Below are 6000 nucleotides of genomic sequence, written 5' to 3'. Positions count from 1 at the left end.
GATTTGTTTTTATCCAAATCCCCTGCATAGTCAGAATCTACATACCCATTGATTAGTAAGTTTGATCCTCCGTAACATAATGCAACATTTGAGGTCCCTTTGATGTATCTCAGGATCCTCTTTACTGTATTCCAATGCTCTTTGTCTGGATTCGCCATATACCGACTAACCACTCCCACTGCTTGTGCAATGTCTGGTCTTGTGCATATCATAGCGAACATTAAACTTCCCATTGCTGATGCATACGACACTCGAGACATCTCCATCATCTCTTCTTCACTGCTAGGACTCATACTGGAGGATAATTTGAAGTTAATAGGAAGAGGGGTAGAAATTGGCTTACAATCTTGCATGCTGAATTGTGACAAGATCTTCTTTAAATAATTCTTTTGTGAAAGCCAAATCTTCATATTACTTCTGTCTCGGTGAATTTGCATCCCTAGAATCTTGTTTGCCGATCCCAAGTCCTTCATTTCAAATTCCCTAGCCAGTTGTGCCTTCAATTCTTCAATATGATCTTTGTTGGGTCCTGCAACCAACATGTCATCCACATACAACAGCAATATAACAAAATCGTTATCACCAGACCTCTTGAAATAAGTACAAGGGTCTGCATTAAGTCTGTTGTATCCAAGGATTTCCATGAAGAAAAGTTGTTTTAACATCTAGCTGCTCTAGATGTAAGTTTAATGTAGCACACATTGCCAAAACTACACGAACTGTTGTTAGTCGAACCACAGGAGAAAATATTTCATTGAAATCAATACCTTCTTTTTGAGCATATCTTTTGACCACCAGTCTTGCATGATACCTCTCCACTTGATCGTCACTATTTCGCTTGATTTTGAAGACCCATTTGTTACCAATTGGCTTCCTTCCTTGTGGTAGTGGCACAAGGTCCCATGTATTATTTTTATGAAGGGCTTCAATTTCTTCTTGCATCGCCATCATCCATGAAGGCATCTGAGCTGTTTATTGCCTCCTCGTATGTTGATGGCTCACCGTCCTGTTAAAAGGCATTATGTAATATTCCTTCTATAACATAATCTGAGTGCCAATTGGGACGTCTTCTCACACGATCTGATTGACAAGTTGTTGGAGCTTCAGAACTCTCTGGTTCTTGGTCATCATGTGCTGGTTTTGCTTCAAAAGAATCTCCTTCCTCAATATCCTTTTCCACATATATCTGTGTAGTCTCTAACTTTTTAGTGTTATCATCGTCTTCTTTCTCTGTAGTTTATCTTCTACAAAGATAACATCCCTGCTGATGATCACTTTACGGGCAGTGGGATCCCACAAGCGATACCCCTTGACTCCATCAGCATACCCCAAGAATTTGCATTTCCTGGATTTTGGATCAAACTTTGAGATTTCTTGGGAGTTGTACATCACGTATACAATACTTCCAAATACATGGAGGTTTGAATAATCAGCTGGTGTACCAGTCCACACCTCCATTGGTGTCTTCAGCTCTATTGCAGTTGATAGAGCTCGATTCACCAAATAACAGGCGGTATTGACTGTTTATGCCCAGAATGATTTTTCTAGGCCTGCATCCCTCAACATTGCTCTTGTTCTTTCTAACAAGATTTTGTTCATCCGCTCTGCCACTCCATTTTGTTGAGGAGTGTTCACAACTGTGAACTGTCTTTTAATACCTTCTTTCCTGCAAAAGTCATCAAATTCTTCACTTGTGTATTCTCCTCCATTATCTGTTATGAAACACTTGATTTTATTTCCAGAATCAAGTTCCACCCGCGCTTTGAAGTTTTTGAAAATTGAAAACACATCGGACTTCTTCTTAATAGGGTACACCCAACATCTCCTGGAGTAGTCATCAATAAATGAGACAAAATATTTTGCTCCGCCAAGGGATGTAACCGGTGCTTGCCATACATCAGAGTGAACCAGTTCTAGAACACTTTTGCCTCTAGAATTTGATGTGTTGAATTTCAACCGGTGTTGCTTACTTGTTATGCAATGCTCACACAAGGTAAGTGATATATTTGTTAAGCCTGGAAGTAGCTTTTGCTCCACAAGGACTTTCATTCCTTGTTCTGACATGTGTCCAAGTTTCTGATGCCATAGCATTGCCGAATCTGAACTACATGAGGCACCAGAGGCTTGTGCTTCTTCTACCAAAGTCTCTCCCTTCAGCAAGTACAAGTTTGCAAATATCTTTTCACCTTTCAGCACCACAAGCGCTCCACAGAACACCTTCATGATTCCTTTCCGTGTTTCAATCTTGCTTGCATTATTATCCAACAATCTGTAGGATAATAAATTTTTCTTTAAATATTTCACGTGCCACACATGTTGAACAACTTTAATTGTTCCATCATACATCTTCAATTTGATGGTTCCCACGCCAATGATCTCTAAGGCATGATCATTGCAACTATACACAGATCCTCATGAGACAGGTTCATACTGATGGAACCATTCTCTTCTTGAGGTCATGTGATATGTTGCTCCTGAATCAATGAGCCATATATCTGCAAATCTTTTTCTGCCTTCCACGGTGGTTGACGATTCACAGCATAGAGCATCTCCATCATCTGAAGTGTTTGCAGTATTGCCTTGTGGATTGGAGTTTTTATTTAGACTCCAACAATCCTTCTTCAAGTGACCCTTCTTTCCACAGTTGTAGCACTTTAAATTCTTCTTGCTTCTCAACTTCGATCTACCATGTTTGTGACTGCTGCTTTGGCCACGTTCTGTTGATCTCCCTCTCATCGTTGTCATCGTTGTTAACGCTTCTACTTGTTGCAGATTTACTTGTCTGTCTTCTTTGTTCTTGCGTCGATTTTCTTCTTGTAGAACAGCAGCTGCAACGTCATCGAAGACTAAACTGGTGACATTACTGTTTGTCAAGTTGATGATGAGTTGATCATATGAATTTGGTAGACTTTGAAGTAGAAGTTCATCACGTTCTTGTTCTCCTATTTTACAGCTTAAAGATGTAAGCTGAGAAAATAAAGTGTTCAGTGTATTTAAGTGCTCCGTCATTGAAGTAGATTCTGGCATACGAAGAGTGTACAATTTTCTCTTAAGGAAAATTTTATTGTGCAGCGATGTGGCCTCATACAGTTTGGTGAGATGATCCCATATCTCTTTAGCTGTCTTTTTCTCCTCGATGCTTGACAATACTTCATCTGCTAATGCTAGATGAAAGTTTGCCATAGCATTCCCGTCCATTTCGATCTATTTGTTGTCATCTGTGAAATCTACCGGTCTTTCACTGATAGATGCTAGACACCTGTCTTTCCTCAGGATGGCCTTCATCTTCAATTTCCAGAATGAGAAATTTCTCCCATTGAATTTTTCAATATCAAATTTCATTGTCATAGCTTCTTTTACGGATAGCTCCCACTATTTCACTATCGTGAATAGTTCTCTGGAACCTTCAAAGAATGTGTAATACCTTCTTACTTTCTTATATTGGAGGATCCACCTTTTGGTGGCAACCACAAAGACAATAAGCAGATATTGCACACTCTAATCTAGCTCTGATACCAATTGTTGCGGAAGACGGCTATCGGATAGAACAAAATCGCAACTGATAATTTGAGAAAATAAAAATGAAGATAAAGAGACACAAAATTTACGTGGAAAACCCCTGAATATATAGGGTAAAAACCACGGGCAACGGTAGAAGAATTTCACTATGAGAAAATAGGAATTACAACTTATCTCGATCGACCAAGGAGAAAACAATGATAATTCTCTCTTGATAAAAAGGAGAAAACAACTCTCAAGAAACTCTCTAAATTCTCTCTAGTATTGGAAGAAAGCTAGAATGCTTTGGGATGATTTTGAAGCTAAATGAGCTAGGGTATTTATAGTTGAAGCTTAAAGATTAGTTTATAAATACCCTAAATTACAATGACTAAAATTGAGATTTTACCATTTCAAAAGTCATCAAAATCATGCTGCCAATTGCTCCAATTGCTCCAATTTTTCAACCAAATTTAGGTGGAATTATTTTGTTTGTTTTTTTCAAACTTTCCACCGAAAGTTTGGTGGCAGCAGCTAATTTGGACTTTCCAAATTTGTTTTTCAACATTAACTTCTCTTGGTACCCAAAGTACAACACTTTCTTCTAAGAGAATACTTTCAAGAAGACTTTATGAAACATTAGGAAAGATCAAATAATTTGATATGTGGATCTTCATATATCGTCTATGTATGACTCATAGAGTCATATAATATTTCTTACACATGTATAGATATATGACCAACGAAATGACTCATAGAGTCCAATATGACTGATAAAGTATTAACATTTACCTTGTGTCCCCAACATGTACATAATCCTTTCAAATTTAACATTAAAGTATACCAAATCTTATGACATGCCAACTATATACAAAAGCATAAAAAAGTTAATAATCCAATAGGTCCATGTTATATATATATATATATATATATATATATATATATATATATATATATATATATACTATATATAAATGCACCATTTAGCATCGTAGGTTTATTCAGACCACATACATTATCATGTTACTTTCATTTCATGTATGCACATTAGGTGCCACTAATGCCTACTTTGATGCTACATTTCCTTCTAGATTCTCATACCTTTTCATATATCATGTAAGGTGTAATAAAAAAATGAACAATACCATGTCATCATGTTGAAATACTCAATCACACATACACAACACTTGTGTAAGAACACTATGATTTAAAACAGGGTAGGGAGAAGGTAAAACTAATTGGGGAACTTAGAGCAAGGGTTTAGCCTTTCATTCACTCCATTGATTCGTTCGTAGGGATGATCCTAGCTGGTATGCTTAAGACACATAATTTCACATGTGGATCAGCCCAATAACCTGTCAATTGTCTACCCACATGCATACAAAAACAACTTAAAAAGAAATGTTACTTGTAGACATTGAAGTGTTTGAAATTAAGATAATTTTCTCTATCCAAATTTCCTCTACCTATCATGATGCCTAAACAAGAGTGGTCTCTGATGTAATTCTCGATCAGGATCCTATACAAGAGATGACCCTGACAATTAGCACTATGGTCGATGAGAGTGAATGTGAGATGATAAAGTGGCAAACTCCTTTGGAGTCGAGGGATATCTGATAGATTCTGTCGACTGCTTCGAGGTCAAGGGAACTGTTTGGAAGGATTGGTTGGTTACTTGAAGATGAAACTCACTAAGGGTGTTGATAGTCACTGAGGGACATGACTAACCTTCATCCAATCTGTTGGTCTTTTTTGTGTCTTTTTCAAGACATATTTTGGATTTATAAACAAGGCAATGACTATTCTAAAATCACAGTTGGACGTGCCAAAATATATTAAAAAGGACGTACACGAATTTCAAGACCTTAAAATCAAACCAAGCCTTAAGGGTGCGTTTGGTTCACGGAATGTAAGATTACCAGTGGGAATAAAAGATTACCTGGGAATAGGATTACTGGGAATGTTGTATTTTGTGTTTGGTTGGTTTAACAGGAATGTAAGATTACTGTGTTTGGTTAAAGGAATAAAAGATTATTGGAATGTATATTTGACCAAATTGTCCTTATTATATATTTGTATAATATTACAAGTTGTAAAATATTTATATATTTTCTTCAAAAAATTAAATTCATAATATTTATATAATTTTTTTACAAAATTAAAAATATAAAAAAAAGGTTTAATGAAAGGGTAAAATTTTATTTTAACCCCTGAACTTCATAAAAAATTTTAATTATAGATTTTTTTTGTAAATCTAAAATAATTTAAGGATAAATTTGTAATTTAACCTTCGTAGAATTTTTATTATTCAATGACAGAATAATGATATTTTGAAAAAAATAAAAATTTAAGGGCATTTTAGTCCAAAACGCCGGTAATGTTACAATACCTAAGGGAAGGGAGGTAATGACATTCCCGGTAATATACCCCAAAAAATCCACTATTGGTAATAAAACATTACCGGGAATGACATTACCGGCCAAACCAAACGGGGGAATGTGG

The sequence above is a fragment of the Hibiscus syriacus genome, unplaced genomic scaffold (genome assembly GCF_006381635.1).
Source record: "Hibiscus syriacus cultivar Baekdansim isolate YM2019G1 unplaced genomic scaffold, ASM638163v2 tig00110283_pilon, whole genome shotgun sequence".
In the NCBI taxonomy this organism is placed as follows: Eukaryota; Viridiplantae; Streptophyta; class Magnoliopsida; order Malvales; family Malvaceae; genus Hibiscus; species Hibiscus syriacus.
This window is presented reverse-complemented; position numbering follows the sequence as displayed.